At 45.2% G+C, this 17,737-nt stretch overlaps 1 protein-coding gene across 7 annotated transcripts in view; it reads left to right on the top strand.

Annotated features, from left to right (window-relative positions):
- Pdzd2 (PDZ domain containing 2) overlaps nucleotides 1–17,737 on the top strand; it is a 434,448-nt gene that overhangs the window by 987 nt on the left and 415,724 nt on the right. The gene's annotated exons all lie outside the window — the stretch shown is intronic.

The raw sequence follows: 17,737 nt of genomic DNA, 5'->3' as shown, positions 1-17,737 counted from the left end.
CTCTCTCCCTTTTCTCATATCTCTCTCTCTCTCTCTCTCTCTCTCTCTCTCTCTCTCTCTCTCTCTCTCTCTCTCTCCCCTCTCCTCTCCTCTCCTCTCCCTCTCTCCCTCTCTCCCTCTCCCCCCCTTTCTCTCCCTCCAACGCCACCTCCGTTTCTCTCTCTCTCCCACTCACCCTCCCCCCTTCCTCCACAAGCACAAGGCTCAATTTAATTGGGAAGGATCTAGGACCCCTGGCAGGAGTTTGCCAGAAGCCTGTCCCCAGCAGCCCAGCTCTGTGGAGAGGCCTTGATAAGGACCTGAGAAGTCACACTAGGTCTGGCATGTAGTGGTAATAGACACTGGAATGACAGACACCAGGCGTCCCAGAGTCCAGGAATATGTCAGGACAGGAGGTTGAGCAGTGTGGGAGACCTGAGCTGGGTCTTGCCTCTTCCCTCCCACATAGGTAGGGTCGGGTGATGCATGTGTTTTCTTTGACAAGTTGTGGGAAGATGGATGGGTGCTGAGTGGCTGCAGAAAGTGACCTTCCCTTGCACACAGCCCACCCCCAACCTTCAAGGCCCCTTCTCCAGGAGGGTCTTCCATACTCAGCTCTGTTCCTGGCTTGGGCTTTAGAACTCTGCTGTTTCTACTGGGCTGGCTTTTCTGGCCTGTGACTTCTGGGAGGGAGTCAGGTAGGTTCAGGTGACAGGTATGGGGTGGGAGGGCTGCTTGTGGGGGTGGAATAAAATGTCTCAGAGCACATCCCTGACTGTAGGTGACTATTCTGGTTACACAAATTCCTTCTTCCATTAGGACCAGCCAAGATGCAGTTACTATAAAAGCCACACCATGGTGAGAATTTGTGTGGTGTGTTGTGGGAGTAGGAATAGTGGGGTGGCTGGTGGTGGGAGAAGGAACAGAACTATGTGTATAAATGCATCTCCCTTGACATAGTTAATATGCACCTGAAAAATAGTGAATCATACTTTAAATCTATCATTGAAATTGATTTTGGATTCACTTAACAGCAGTTTACTATTTAAGGAAGCTTATGATAATTTCTCTATTCATTTCAATCATTTTATTTTTGGAGTACCTGTGGTTTGCTGGGCCTAGAGGCTCTAGGGGATGTGCATAGAGGACCCAGCTGTCAAGAGTTTCAGTGTAACAGGAGCTAAGTCTGTTGAGAGTGATAGCACAATCTGGTACACTTTTGGCCTGTAGTAGGTGCCCTATGTTTAGTGGAGAAGGGCTGAAGGGGTAATTGAATGAATAAATTAACCCAAAAGTGGTCCAAATGAACTGTTCAGGAGTATGGGGGACCAGGGCCTTTTTGACTGTGAGGATCTGAAAGCTCTGTGAAGGCCACCTAGGCTGAAGAGGTGTGTCCGAAACGTTGATGCTATCTTAAGAGCTTCAATCTGCAGAAACCTAGTTTTCCAGATAGTTGGGAAATGTTTGGGATTTTTGAGCTAGGGACGATCATGGTCAGTTATGTGCATAACAGAAAGAACTGGATTGGGGAGAGAAGAGAGGCAGCTACCCTAATGAGAAGATTCTGGCAGTGAGATGGTGAGGGAAGCAATGAAGCCTGAGTGGGTGGGTGGCAACTACGAGGAAGAAAGGAAAGTCATCAGATGTGGACTTGAAGTGTGGGCACTGGTGGGACACAGAACGCAGAAGCAAAGACCACCTGCAGGTCATGAGCATGCATGCATGGTAAGCTGAATTAGGGAGTTTGGGGTTGGAACATTTGACAAACCAGAAATCAGAGGAAATTCTTCCAGACTTTGTGTGTATGAGCGTATGCCATGGTACACGTGTACAAGTCAGAGGACAACTTAGTGGGGTCAATTCTCTCCTTCCACTATGAGTTCTAAGGATGGGCCTCAGATCATCAGGCTTGCATAGCAAGCACCTGCACCTGCTGAGCCATTTAGCTAGCCCCCACCCACCCCAGACTCCTTTTTCTCCTTGTGAAACCTGTCATCGATCTGTAAAGATAAATTTCAAACCTAGGTACCTGTTCAGATTTCTCTCTTGCCACCCAGCACACACACACATACACACACACACACACACACACACATACACACACACACAGATACCCCACACATACAAACCATACACACAGATACATACTGCAACCAATATGGACATTTACACACATGGACACCGAACACACGGACACATTTACACACAGACACCAACACACAGACACACAGAGATATACATACACAGACACACACACCCAACATATACACATCACATATACAGACACCAACACAGACACACAGAGACACACATAGACACCGACATCTGACCCATACATAACACACACATCTGACACATACACACCAACACACAGACACACTTACATACCACATGCACAGACACCAACACACACAGACATGCCAACCACCCACACAGACACCTGACACAAACACACCACACGCACAGACCCAGACACATACACACACACCCAAAACATACCACACACACACAATCACTAAAGCACACACACCAATATACACACACTCAGAGACACCTGAGACATACATACCACACAGACACACACAGACACACATATACCATACACACAGACACCAGCATAGACATGTGACAGCTACACAATGTACACTACACAGACCCAAACACTCTCCCACATACACAGACACCAACATTTCCCCCTACAGACACACACACAGACACATACACACATATACCATATACACAGACACCAACACACACAGAGAAACGTGACAGGTATACACACACACACACCTGATACACACCACACACACCAACACGCCCCCCCGACACCAACATTCCCCACACGTAGACATACATACCTACATACAGACACAGAGAGACACACACACATATACCATATACACAGACACCAATACACACCAACATAGACACATGACAGATATATGACACACACCACACACACAGACACCAATACTCCCCCACACCCAAAGACCAACATCCCTCTACACACAGACACACACATATGGATACACACATAGACATACACCCAAACACACAGACACGCAGACATATGCATACCCAATACATACATACCACACACAGACACCAACACACACATACCACAGATACATATCACACATATAGATACCAACATACACATAGACACAGTAAACACATAATCAACACAGACACACAAACAGACACACATAGGCACACACACATAGACACAGTCATGCACACTTGACACATATGCACAACACACAGACGCATACCCATACACTAGACACAGTAAACACACATCAACACATGAACACACACTAACACACAGACACACACATATACATAGACACATCACATACATACCCCCCAACATGTAGATGCACATCACACACACAGCCATAACACACACACACACACACACACACACAGGCACACAGGTATGAGGTAAGGCATACAGCCTTCCTTAATTGCTATGGTCTCTGCCACGCAAAGCTCTTTGCCCTGGGTAGTAGAAGCAGAGATGGAATCCTGGAATTTCCTTTCTTCTCTGGTACCTCTTTTTCTTCAAAACCTAGGTACAGGGCCTCCGCTGAGACATTGCCACCTCTCCCCTGGAGACCTCTAGGGGTGCTTCCTTAGCTGCCCTCTCAGTAGGCTGCCCTGGCTGTTTCTCTAGGACTTTATCATACTCATGCCCAGAAGTCCTAGAACAGCTGCCTCAGGGTAGACTGGAAGAGAGGTGGGAACTACCCCGACTAATTGAACTCTGAAGATTCTGAACCCAGAGTTGTGGGAGCACCTGGCTTTCTAGTGCTGGCAAAGGAACTAGACCATAGATACACCCCTAGCTTGTATTACATGGGCCTAAGTAAGTCAGACTTTGGTAGAGGGGGCATCCTCATTAAAAGGTGGCCCAAGGCCCCTTTCAATATACCAACCACAAGGGGAAAAAAATCCCAAAGAGGAGGAAACCATCAAAGGCCAGAACCAACCCCAAGGAGAGGTTGAGCCTCTTGGAGACTCAGCAATTTTATGTTTCTTTCTTCTGCTGGTAGAATGTACCCAGTAGGATGCTGAGGATGTTTCTGGGATAGGAAGAGCTAGGTGGGCCCTAACAAAGGAGACAACAGAGAGGTGGTGAAGCCTGAGAGGGCCTGAGAGATAGAAGGGATAGGCCACCAACAGAGATCTGTAACAGTCTGAAGGATGGTCACTGAGCTAGCCTGCAAGGGATGAAGAACATGGTGGGCAGGATGGTAAAAGTGGGCCCACTGTGTGCCAGTTGCACTGTGGAGTATTTGCAGGAGGCAGTGATATTGAAGGAGGGTACACTCAGGAGACTACCAGCTTCTCTGCCCTAGGCATGTTTAGCAAGCGTTTGGATGGGAAGAGTCCAGATCAAGAACAAGTACAACCAATCAACAAGAGGTACAGGGATACAGAAGCTGCCATCAGCCTGCCCTGGAAGGATGGAAGCAGGGGTTGGGGAAGCGTGGAAGAGAAGAGCCTGCAGTACTGTAGTGGGGGAAGTAGGGAAGCCACGAAAAGTGGAATCAGGTCTCGGGAAACAGGAGGGTGTCTGCTGAGGGTTGGTGGGATACCTGGTGAGGTGGGGGCTTAGAAGAAGGGACTTCAGTACTGCTGCTGGCCCTGGGAGGTGAACCTGGCACCTGGCCCTCTCTGAGGTAGCCAAGGGGGAGAGAAAGGATTCCTGAATTGGAATGGGAGATTTAGCTGGAATTCAGGCAATGCAGAGAACTTCTTGTTGGCCAGATCATTGGAATTTCAGAGTACCTACTTCACAGTTGTTTGGGGATGGTATACATAATGGTACTGAGGTAGTTGTGTGTGCAAGGCCTCAATGACAGCCTCTGGGATACAGTGGGTCCTTTGGAACAGCTTAGAATAAACCTTTCACAAACGCAAGCCCTACTGAAACTGGGTAGTGGAACTTGGGAGCAGACTTGACCAGGCTTTCCTTCAGCTTTGGATGAAAAGTTCTCTGAGCTGTCTGGTCTTATGGTTTCCACCCTGCGGAGTCCTTCGGGTTATCTGCCTTCTAGTCCATTGACTTGTGACAATGGCTCCATTTGCATTGACTTCCCTCTTAAGCAAAGGTCCAGTCGCTGGGCTCAAGCAAGGAAAGCCTGGGTAGTTTTCCCTGTTCCCTGTGATTTGGAAAGGGACCATGCCCTCATCCTCTCAATTCCTGCCTTTGAGAGCAATGAGGATGAGGAGAGCAGTGAAGTGGCCCCATTCTCCAGCTGAAAGTACCATCTCAGCATGCACTTCCTTGATCAGAGAACCATTATCAGTTGCAAAGCAACTGTGCAAGGTGCAGGTGAGTGAGGAAGACATACACAGTTTCATTCCCCCTTGGTTTTATTAATGGGTCTTTGATTACACATAGAAATATGAAATATTACCACTTTATAGTGAAGAGGGGAAGAAACAGAGGACTTGACTTTATTTACTAAACACTCAATAGATTAAATTTGGGAGAAATGTGAAGAATGTTTCTTAAGGAAATAGAAGCCTAGACAAATGTTCTTCTCATTATTATTTTCCACCTGGATAGTTCATGTCTAGATAACGTTGCCCTTTGGGTTTATGCATAGGTTGCATATAAAATGATAGGTGTTTTATGACATTTAAAACTTTTAAGTTCTTGGGGCTGAAGAGATGGCTCAGTGGTTAAGAGCTCTTGCAGAGGATCTGGATTCAGTTTCTAATACCCACATCCCTAACTCCAGCTCCAGGGGACTGGGCACCTTCTTCTGGCCTCTGTAGGCATTGCACAACACAGGTACACTTAACATGCATACAGGCAAAACAGTCATACACATAAAACGAAAAAAAAATTGTTATTAAAAATAAGCTTTCTAAAAAATATCTTTTAAGATCTGGGGCTGGAAAGATAGCTCAGTGGTTAAGAGCACTAACTGCTCTTGCAGAGGACCTGGGTTCAGTTCCCAGAACCCACATGGTGGCTAACAACCACCCATAACTCCAGTTCCGGGGGATCTGACTCCCTTTTCTGACCTCTGCAGGCAATGCATGATACGGGTGCACTTACATGCAGGCAATACACTAATACACATAAAATAAAAATAGATAAAATATTTTTTAATTTAAAAGTATTTTAAAGATTTTTATATATAGAAATAAGAGGGGAGAAGGGATAAGGTTGGGTTCTGGGTAGATGGAACACTTGAAACCAGGTAGGTTGTTTGATTTAGTCTGATTATCTGTGAAATGAAGGGTTCTATATTCTATTGACAAATGTGCTCCAGGAAACACTTGAACATTTACATCTCGAACTCACTCAGTGGTTACAGAGGCCTTTTGTGATATGATAAGCCAATGAGCTGGGTCACTAAAGCACATGTGTGCAGACAAGACATGCCTCTCCAGCTCCAGAAGAGACCATCTTTCTGACTATGTCTCAGATGCCAGTGACATCCTCTCCACTGAACTTAGTCTCCATCCCAGTCGGTCCTGGATGCTCTGTCTTTTGTTACCTACTCAAATGTATTTTGAGTGACTGACTGGTTGTTCGCTTGCAGAGATAGCTCAGCAGTTAAGAGCACTGACTGCTCTTGCTGGGGACCCGGGTTCAATTCCCAGGACCCACATGGTGGCTATGAACTGTCGTTAATTCCAGTTCCAGAGGAATCCGAAGCCTTCTTCTGACCTCTGTGGCATTGCATGACATGGGTGCACTCACATACATGCAGGCAATACACTCATACACATAAAATAAAAATAATAAATTAAAAAAAAAAACAAGTTAAGATTCTTCACTTTTTTTTTTTGGTCTTTTTGAGACAGGGTCTCCCTGTAGCCCCAGCTGTCCTGGAATTCACTATGTAGACCAGGCTGGCCTTGAACTCACAGAGATCTGCCTGCCTCTGCCTCCCGTGTGCTGGGATTAAAGGCGTGTGCCACCACGCCTGGCACTTTCTTTATGACCGAGTCTAATGTAACTAGATAGCAGCTAATGCCTGGTCCATGAAATTTTTTTTGGATTACCTTGAGTGTTTCTGTGACCCGGAAGTACTCTTAGGGGTTTTGGAAAAGCCAGGCTGAGGAATCACTTTGTAGCAATGTGCATGGTTGCAAATTTTGGATGAAATAACAGTAAGGAGATGGGAAGATTTGTCTGAGGTAGCCTGAAATGCTTAGATTCCTCCTAAGAGGCTAAAAGGGAATCACAAACTCTTACCAGTCCACAAATCCTTGAACAGGATGATCCACCTTTGCCTTCAGATTAAAGTAAATTTAGCCCTTTCCAGATAGGATCTGTCCTGGCTTAGCAGCTTCCTGGGCAGAGGACTCTGGTATGTTTGCCCTTAACAGAATGACACCCCAGCCTGAGTTCTGAAGTGTTTTGCAGGACTGGAATGGATTTGAGCAGAGCCACTCCTGTTCTCATTTTTATCAGCACTTGGGCACCTCTAGCACTTGACTTTGTAAGCATTAGACTTTCACTCTGATACCACAACCAAATCACCCAAGTTAACGCCCCCCCCCCCGACACACACACATACATGCATTGTTCTGGCCTCAGAAGAGTGATCACCCTGCTTTGCTAAAAATAAAGATGGCATTCAGATCATGCCAAAGGGGATTCCTACTGTGATTAGGGGCATACTTAGTGCTATGGAAATCCAAAGTTAGTTCCTGGCTGGCACCTGCCCACGATGGCAGTGGGAGTTGAACTGGGAGGAGGGTAGGCAAGAGGGCAGTTTTGGATGCTGATATACTCCATAGCGGGAGGAAGGCAGTGAACTGAGCTTCTGTGCAGAGGAGGTTTCTGGGCATCTGGAGGAAGTTGGTGGGAGGAGATAGGGTGCCAAGGAGCTTTGACTTCCTGGGGGCCTGCCTGGCTACAGTTACTCCCAAGGAATTGTGAGGATTCCTCATCAGGGAGATAGAAGAAACAGCAACTCCTCTTTTGCCAAAGGCCAGCCTAGCTCATCCTGTTTAATTATGCTGGCGTGCTACTGTCATTCTGATATTTTGTAAGATGCTGTTCCTGGACAGTGGCATGGCAAATGTCTTATAAGGTTGTATTATCTTGGATTCATAAATGCAACTTTGAACACCCAATAATTCTCCTTCCCCCTGGAGAGTCCAGTGATATGGCTGGCAGCCATCTCTTCACAAGCTGACCCCTCCATACAGCAAGCAGTAGGTGGCTTCTCAGAGGACTTAGGCTTGCATGCAGGTCATCACAGGCCATCACAGGCTCTTCCCAAGTGTTCCAACATTGCTTTCTCTGCACCTAAGAAGATAAGAAGGAGCCAAGTTTAATGAAACAAGATGTCAGTAGACTCTACATTTTTGTGTGTTGGCCAATGGACTTCTAAAATGCCTGATTTCAGCTGTGTTTCAGTTTGTTCCTGACCCCTCCCCACTTTGGCACAGTGTATTTTATAGAGATTTGGGTAAAGCTAGATTGTGCTGTATGGGTCTCCTGGTGAAGAAATTTAACTTCCAATGCTAAAGCAACCATGCAGATATTATTACAAAATCACTCAGCATACAAAATTGGCATGGCTTTCCCCTAGTTTCCCCCCACTCTCCACTCCTACCCCGCCCTGGTCACTGTTATTCTCAGTATCATTAGGGTAAAAGAAGAGACAGCTGTCCCCAGAAAATATGCTCCAAGTGTCCTCATTAGCATGGATTCTCATGAGAGCAGAGAGTGAGATGGCGTGAAAAGAGGAAGGTACCGGAAAGGATTGCATTCACCCCTCTCTGGATCTGGTACTCAGCTTGGAAACCCTGAGCAGATGTTAAGCTGATGGATTGCTTTATTGGTGACAGCTATGGGGCAGCAATCAGCAATTTTTGGCACTTGGGAGCTGCACATGATACCTGAACACTCTTCTACCGTCTGGTCTCTCACCTGCCCAGTTCCCTGAGCGCCATCTTTATCTTGAGCATTTCTGAAGATGAATTGTTGTTTTCTCAAGCTCTCCAGAATCCAGCACACTGAGTATAAGGTAAAACTTAAGACAGTTCCAATGTTCACTATTTGGCAAACACTGTTCTAGACACTTTACACATCTTAACTCATTTATTTTCCATCATAACCCAGTGAGGTATGTACTTTTATTGCTCTTAGGGCTGCCAAAACAAATTAACATAAGCGTCAAGGCTTAAAACAACAGAGATGCATTCTCTCATGGTTTTGGAGGTCAGAAATCTGAAATCAAGGTTTTGGCAGGACTGTGCTCCCTCCAAAGGCTTTAGGGAAGAAAATACCTTACCTCTTCCAGCTTTTGGTAGCTGTTGACATTCCTTAAGGCTGTGTCACCCCATTCTCTGCCTCTGTCTTCACATTACTGTTTCCTCTCATGTTTGGCTATTTCTACTTTCTGTTTTCTAGGGAAATTTGTCACTGAATTTATATTAGTCCAGGGTTCTTTAGGGGAAGAGAAGTGATAGAATGAAAATATATTAAAAGGCGATCTATTAGATTGGCTTGCACATTACAATCTGGGCAGTCCAACAATGACTGTCTTCACACTGAAGAGATTGGAAATTCCTGAGAATGGCAGCTGGTCAGTGTACAAAGCTAGATGCCTTAGCCATCCCAACCTGGTGTTGAAGGCCCTGAAGATTCCTGGAGAGCCACTGGACTTTAGTCTACATTGAAACCCCAAAGAAGTTGGGTTCTGAAATCAGCAAAGAAATTTAGCATGGGCCTCTCTCCATGAGTCCCAGACTCATGTGCCTAACACCTACTGAACATCTCCCTATGGATGTGTTACAGATCTCTCAAGCCAAACAGAACCAATATGGTGTCTCTCAGCTAGTTCTTTCTTTCTCCTCCCTCCATCAGCAAGTGATTCTACCATCTACCCAATGACTTATTCCCCCAAATCAGAAACTGTTCTTCATTCTTCTTTTTCCACACCCAACTCATAAAGCAGCTCTTCCTCTTGTATCTACCCCAACTTCTACCTTCAGGGCAGCCACATAGCCAAAGCCACTGCCATCTTGTCCCTGGATCCCTACTGCAATTGTCCAAGTGGGACTCGTTAAGGTGCTGTCATTTCTCCTTAGAACAGCCGGGGGTTCCTTTGTTTGAGGACTTTATTTTTTTCTAGTGCAGTTTTAGGTGCACAGACAAACTGAGAGGAAAGTACAGGTTTCCTCCAGGCATGCATGTCCTCCTGCATACTGAATATCGTTCACTAGAATAGTGTATTTGTTACAGTGACCTAATAGATGCGTTGTTATCTGTAGTCTGTAGTTTACACAAGTGTTCTCTTTGTGTGAATCATTTGGCAACTAGATAACACCATGAATCCACCGTTACAATATGATATGGAGCATTATCGCTGCCCTGAAAATCCTGTGTTCCACCTGTTCATCTTTCTCTTCCTGTAACCCATGGGGGCCTTTTGAAAACACAGTTCAAATCATGTTCCTTCCTAGCTTATAACAGGATTTCTCACTTATATTTGGACATGATCTAGGTCCCTTGCGTTGGCCCAGTTCTCCCCTGACTGTCCCTCTTACCACTCACTGTCCTCCTGTTTCTGGCACTTGTCCTTTTGTTCTGGAACCCACCACATTCTGTCCTGCATCAGGGCCCTTCCTCTTTCTGGAAGCTTTTTCTCTAAGATCTATACAGACATCTTCTCTTCACAAGCCTATAATACAAAGTGGAGCCTCCTGGAACTCCATCATGTGACTCCTATTGTCCGAAATAAAGCCTTGATTTATTCTCATATTCTCTGTCTCACCTCTTGGAATACAAGCATCATTAAAGCAAAAACCTTGTTTTGTTCATGTATCTCAAGTGCCCACAACAGTCCCTGCCATATGGTAGATAGGAGCTACCAAGTTTGGGCCAATTGAAGCTACATTTCCTCCTCAGCACATTATCAACTGGTGAACAAATTCAGTACTTTAACTGTCCCCAGTTATCCTTATTCTTCAAATAAGGAAACATAGTCAGAAAGGTTAAGTGGCCTGAAGATTGGACCAAGAATTTGAATCTAGATCTCTGTCCACTAAACCAAAGCTTTTAGCCATATTCCTCTCAGAATCTCAGAGAAGCAGGAATGGCCCAGGATTCCGACAGTCTCTGTAGCCTTCTTTCTAAAGGTTCATTTCTCACTCACAGATGGTTAACACACAGGGAAGAAATCTCAGAATCTCAGATTCCCAATTTCTCTGAGAAGTTGGCCTGGGACTTAAGCTTGAGAAGCCAAGAAGTTAATTTTGCCTTCTTTCCACTTTGGACTCAAGACTTTTTCTCATCCATCTTGAGACATGCTGGTTTAAATTGCCTTCCTTCAACCTCACAGGAAAGACAGAGATGACCAGGCTGAATCCTTGTATCCAAAGATGTAAGCCTGTTGACCATCAGTGTCTTGAGATTATGAGCAGGAAATGAACTAGAAAGCTCACAAGTCTTATAGGGACTGTTGGGATCTGGGCTGTTCCTACTTCTCTGAGGTTCTGTGTGGAATGGCTGAGAGTTTGGGCTTAGGAGAGACAGGTCTGGATTCAGAAGAGTCTCTGAAGTCTTATTTAGCCTGGCCTTCTTTATACATGAACTCTTTTCTATAGGTTGGTTTGGGGGGCCTCTGCAGCTCTTCTCAGATGGTGGAGTACATAGACTTTTAGGCTGGTGGACAACTTACTGAGTTTTGCTAAAAGGCTGAACTAGTCATGAATGAAGCCAAGTGCAAGTTCTTGCCAGGTAAGAAAGCGGATCATCCTTCCCCTTTATTGTTGGATCGTGCTTCTCTCTCTTCTTTAAGAGAGTCTTGCTATGCTTCCCAGGCTGGTTTTGAACTCCTAGGCTCAAGTCATCCTGCCTCAGCCTTGTAAATAGCTTCAGGATAACAGGCCTGACCCACTGTGCTCAGTTTAGACTTCCTAAACTGAGGTCAATCATGAAATTACATCAGCATGCCAGTAAGTAAATATCCAGACAAAAAAAATTACTCTTTCAGGCAAATAGTAATTGTAAGAATCCCCAAGATCCACAAATAGTTAGTTGGGCTTTCGTTCGTGGAAAGGGTTGTAGTAGCTTGTCAGTACTTCTGGAAGATATAGCTGCTTTCCTGTAGAACTCTGGCCATTGATATGTCATGTACTCCACCTCTGCTGTGGTGAGTGGGGTTTGCTATGGTAACTAGAACTTGCCTGAAGGTTGTGCATGTAAAGTGCCAGTCATTAGTATACCCTTTATTTTTAGCATCTTCCAAAGGGGAGGTGCTCCTTGTTCCTATTAACGGGCAGGTGGGTAGTCACAATAGAGCTGGGATGAATTTTATGTGCTGTTCTCGTGTGGAATGCCACCACCCACCACAGTTCTCACTTGTTGGATCACGGTGTGCTTTGGGAATCCCATTGGTTCAGATCCTTGCTGGAGCCTGCACACTAGGATAGTTGGGCATACTATTTTTCTAATAACACGTTTTCAGCTGCTGCTCCCCATCCTTCATCTTGGCACAGCATGCCAACTTTGTAGCTGTGGTGGTCCTGCAGCTAGGAGGTGGGTAGCTGCCCATAAAACCATTGAAAGCTGTGAAAGCTTAGCAAACATTTGAAGGAGGTGGTATTTTTCCTCTCAACATGACACTCAGCTTTCTCCTAGAGTTTGTTCTTTGTCCTTGATGCTCTCGAACTAACTTTTTTCCTTTTTCATCCAACTAATATTTACTTAGCACATGCCACATAGAGAAATGATATATACATTTCCTGTTCTGTGCACGGGAAAAATAAATAAAATTGAGATTTCCTTGAATCATCAAATGTACCAAAGTGTTTAACAATCTTGAAAGATTTGCAGGGAACATAGTAGCTGCTTTCTAAGCCCTTCCCTTTCCAGCTGTATCCAGTAGACCATCACTTCATCTGCTCCTTTGCTAATATTACCATTAGCTTCCCATCTCTTCCTGCCTTTGCCCTTCAAACCGTCTGTACCAAATTCAACCACCTGCATTTTCTGCCCTTACATCCTGACTGGGCCAGGGGAAGGAACAATGGAGAAAACATTGCTTCAAAAACATAGTGGTGATATATGTCTATAATCCCAGCACTTAGGAGGACACAGGAGAGTGAGGAGTTCAAAGTCATCCTCAGATAGCTAGTGAGTTTAAGGCCTGCCTGGGTTGCTTGGGACCCTGTGTCAAAAATAAAAATAAAAAAAACTATCATTTTTCTGGGGACTTGAAGCTGGCTAGGATCCTCCTCGTTGGGGCTGGAAAGATGGCTCTGTGGCTAAAGTGTTTGCAAGCATGAGGATCTGATTTGAGTCTTCAGCAGCCTCATAAGGCCAGCTGTAGCTGTGAGTGCCTACAACCCCATCACCAGGGGAGCAGAGACAGGATCCCTGGGGCTTGCTCCATTCTAGCCAAAATGATGAGTTTCAGGTTGAGTGACAGTATTTCCAAAAAATAATGTGGAGAGCAATGGCTTCTGCACACACCCGCATAAGCATGTAAACCCACATATGCATCTACAAACACACAGATATACCACACACACACACACACACACACACACACACACACACACACTGTAGGCTAAAGTGTAGCCAGTGTTGGTGCCAACTGAAGAATGGAAAGAATAGGCTGGAAGGCTCTTCAAAACATAGATCACAGGGCTGGCAAGATGGCTCAGCAGAAAGGTACTTGCCACCAGACCTGAAAACTTGAGTTCAGTCCCCAGAACCTACATGGTGGAAGGAGAGAACTGACTCCTGTAAGTTGTCCTGTGGCCTCCACAGGTGTGAAATGGCAGATGTGTGGAGACACACACACACACACACACACACACACACACACACATGCTCACACACACACGCTCACCCACACACCTCTAATAATGCTGGGAAGCCTGAGACTGAGTACTTGGGCTTCTTGTCTTTTCTTCCTGTGATTGCTGTCTGTGATGTCAGTCAAGAACTCCCACCAGTCTATCAGTCCGACCTTGATCTACAGAGATTTGCCTGCTTCTGCCTCCTGGGTGCTGGGATTGAAGCATGCAGCACCACACTTGCCTCTTTTTCTTTTTTTGTTTATGTAGCCCAGGCTGGCCTCAAATTCATGATTCTCCTACCTCAGGTTCCTGAATGCTGTGGTTATAGACATATGCCTCCATGTCCAACTCAAATGCTACTTCTATGATTTGTCTTTTAAATATATCTGGAAGGCTCAGGGGTTAAGAGCAGCGGCTGTTCCTGCAGAGGACCCAAGTTCAGTTCCCAGCACCTACATGGTGGCTAATAGCTCCAGTTCCAGGGGATCTGTTGCCCTCTTCTGGTTTCCATGGGCATTGTATGCATATGCTACACGTGCATACATGCAGGCAAAATACTTATACGCATAAAATAAAAACAAAGAAATAAACATTTTAAATATATCTGGAATCTAATCCTTCCTCAGCACTTCCGTCATCCAAGCCATCCTCATCTCTCAACTGGGCTATTTTTGGAGCCTCCCAAATGTGATTTTCCCCCCTTCCCCTCATAGTTTATTCTCAATAGAGCATCCAGAATGATTCTAGGAGCATAGAAATCATTTCATGTCACTTCTCTACGCAGACCTTTCCCATGACTTCCCATCACATTGAGTGAAAGCCAGCTCCTTACATAGCCTCCAGACCCTTGCTGGCTCTCTCCTGCTCTGCCTTTCTTCTCTTGACTTGTCTGTTTCTCTCCCTGCCAGCTGTAGCTACACTGGCAGGCTTCTGCCTCAGGCCATGATGCTGTTCCCTCTGCCTCTAGGCAGAACATTCTAATGTTCTTCCTTCAAATAGCTGAGTTTGCCTTCACTTCTTCCAGGTCTTGATTCAAATGCCCCATTGGTGAATCACCCTATTTTGTACTCTCCTATTCCAACCTGGTTTTCTGACCACCCTTCTCAGCTTTTCTATGCATATATGTTCATATTCATCTATATATGATTTAATTTGCTTTTCTACCTGCTTACAATGTGATAGAAAGACAAGAAGGTATGTTTTTCAAGCAGGTAGTTCTGTTTGGTTCACTACCACATCACCAGCATTCAGAAAAAGGCTTGGCTAGTATTAGGTATTCAGGAAATATTAGTTGAGAGAATGAATTAGAATCATTGGTATTTTTAATTTAAATACTAGTGCCCCAGGGACTGGGATTTAATTGGCACAAGGTACAGCCCAAGCGCTGCTATTTATTGACGGCTCCCTGGGTGACTCTAATGTGGAGCCAAGGTTGCCAACCACTGCTCCATGATCTGAACTCTGGTGTTATTTTTGCCTTCTTGGAATTTTATGTCTACGGCATATGCTGTTGCCTTCTTAGAAAAATCCATTCATTTTAAAATGTAAATTGCAGTGAGTGGTTCAATGAGACTGGTGCTGTGTCGTAGAGCACGCTAGGGTTTTAATTGGAGCATTCCTATTAGAGTGAATGTCTTAGACATTCATCTTTGTGTAACTTTGGCTGAAGGGGAGACAGAGACCCCATATTATAAAGACAAGTGTGTCCTCTGTGAATTTGCCAATTGAACTTCAGAATTTTGTCTTTATATCTGAAAAGAGGAGGGATTTGGATATGGCTATTTATAAACTTCATGTGCCTAAATGGGCTATACACGTTTTCAGCCCCTACGCCTGCCTGCCCAGTGTCTAAATTCTGCCATCCTTTGAGGCTCAGGTGAAGACTCATTCCTTTCCAGAAGCCTTCCTTTCTTCCCTGCCCAGCAACCTCTCCCACACTGCCTGCCTGGGACACTCATTTGGTATCTGGCTGGTACCACTTTGGTATGTGAGCCCTTTGCTGAGGGGGTCTTGTTTTGGGGTTTTGTTGTTGTTACTCTTTTCTTTCCCTCTTCTCAAAGTAGACTGTGCTTTCACTGGGGATAAAGAACCATCCTTTCCATTTCTTTGTGCTCCCAGCAGCAGGCAGCAAGCAGATGCTGCTGAATTGCTTACGCTACTCCTGTTTGCTATATAGGCAGCATTGTCTAAGGAGCATTGCCTGAGGTGAAAGGATGCTGAGGCCTTGATAATGAAGGATTATCCCCTTCATAAACACCCTGGCACTTTTCACTCTGCTTTATCACTGATCTGTATCATTCTCATTTTATGATTTTTTTTTTTTTAAAGCAACTGTTAGCTGGGCATGGTGGTGCACACCTTTAATCCCAGCACTTGGGAGGCAGAGGCAGGCGGATCTTTGTGAGTTTGAGGCCAGCCTGGTCTACATAGCAGAGTTCCAGGACAGCTGGGGCTACAGGGAGACCCTGTCTCAAACACACACACACACACACACACACACAAAAGCATCTGTTATATAAGTTGTAAGATTTAAGACCCCAAGACTTCAGTGCCCTGTTTGAAAATGATGTATTCAATAGTGACTAACAATTGTTTGAACTCCAATTCCAGGAAATCCCACACCCTCTTCTGACCTCTTTGAGCATTGCACAACAAGGGTGCACTTACATACATGCAGGCATAACACTCATACACATAAAAATAATAAATTTTATTTTTTTTTAATTTTTATTTATTATTTTTATTTTATGTGTATGCGTGTATTGCCTGCATGTAGGTAAGTACACCCATGTTGTGCAATGCCCGCAGAGGACAGAAGCGGCTGTAGGATCCCCTGAGACTGGAGTTACAGATAGTTGTTAGCTGCCATGTGGTGCTGGGATTCGAACCCGGGTCTTCTGCAAGAACAACCAGTGTTCTTAACCACTGAGCCATCTCTCCAGCCCCAATAAATTTTATTTTTAAAGAGAATGATGTATTTAAGAAAGCTCAGACACCTCCATATTTGGGCTCATTTTCAAAATGAGATTTTAAAAGGCAGAACTGTAATTGCAGTTTAGGACTGTAGAGCAGGGCAGTGGAACACTTTTAGGGCCCCTCAATGACTCCCAAGGAGTCATTTTCCAATACAGTCTCATTATCTGGGTGACATTCTTCATTTCAACAGCCTGGGAGATCAGGTAACCTGATATACTGGAGTTGGAGGAAGGTTTGAAACTAAGGTCTTAACACCTTTATGGCCTTTTGAAGCCCTCAGCTTAAGAGAAAGTGATGTCATGGTGAGACAGGAAATGTTTCAAAGCTATAAAATGTCGTAAAGCAATCTCCATCTGGTTGGAGGTGTGTAAGAAACAGCAAAGAAAAGTGCATTGTATTATACAAAGAGGATATGGGTCGGGGTCAGATTACCAGACAAGCACCTCAAGGGAGCGCTGTTGACATGGTGTCACTGGACTTTTCAGTAAGGGGTTTGGATGGTTTTACTCGATACTTTTATCTTCTTTGTTTTGTCTGAGACAGGGTCTTGCCGTGTAACCCAGACTGGCCTCAAACTTGCCATCCTCCTGCCTCTCCCGTTGGAGTGCTGGGATCACAGGGTCACCGAACCCTGCCTTTGTTGTATCTTCACAGGCAAGGGTAGAGCAGCGTGGCTGGCCAGCAGCAGCCACCGAAGCAGGGGGAGATTTGCAGATGACCAGCTGCATACCCTTATGAAGGTGCGGATGGATGGGTGTCCACCCAGAGAGAGGGCTCCAGCGAGGGCGTGTCAGGCACAGCTCCACTGATAGCTTTATCCTGCTTCTGTTCACCATCTTAACCAACAACCTGAATAAAGGCATGGGTGACATGTTTATCCCATTTGCTCATGACCCAGATCTGGGAAGCACAGTGACTTCATTTTACTCTAGGAACTGGAATAGAAATTGACTTACAGGGTAGGCCGGCCTTGAAGAAGTCAGCC

This window comes from Nannospalax galili, unplaced genomic scaffold (genome assembly GCF_000622305.1).
Source record: "Nannospalax galili isolate Female #2095 unplaced genomic scaffold, S.galili_v1.0 scaffold150, whole genome shotgun sequence".
Lineage (NCBI taxonomy): Eukaryota > Metazoa > Chordata > Mammalia > Rodentia > Spalacidae > Nannospalax > Nannospalax galili.
The sequence above is the reverse complement of the archived record's forward strand: the minus strand, read 5'-3'. Positions and strand labels throughout refer to the sequence as shown.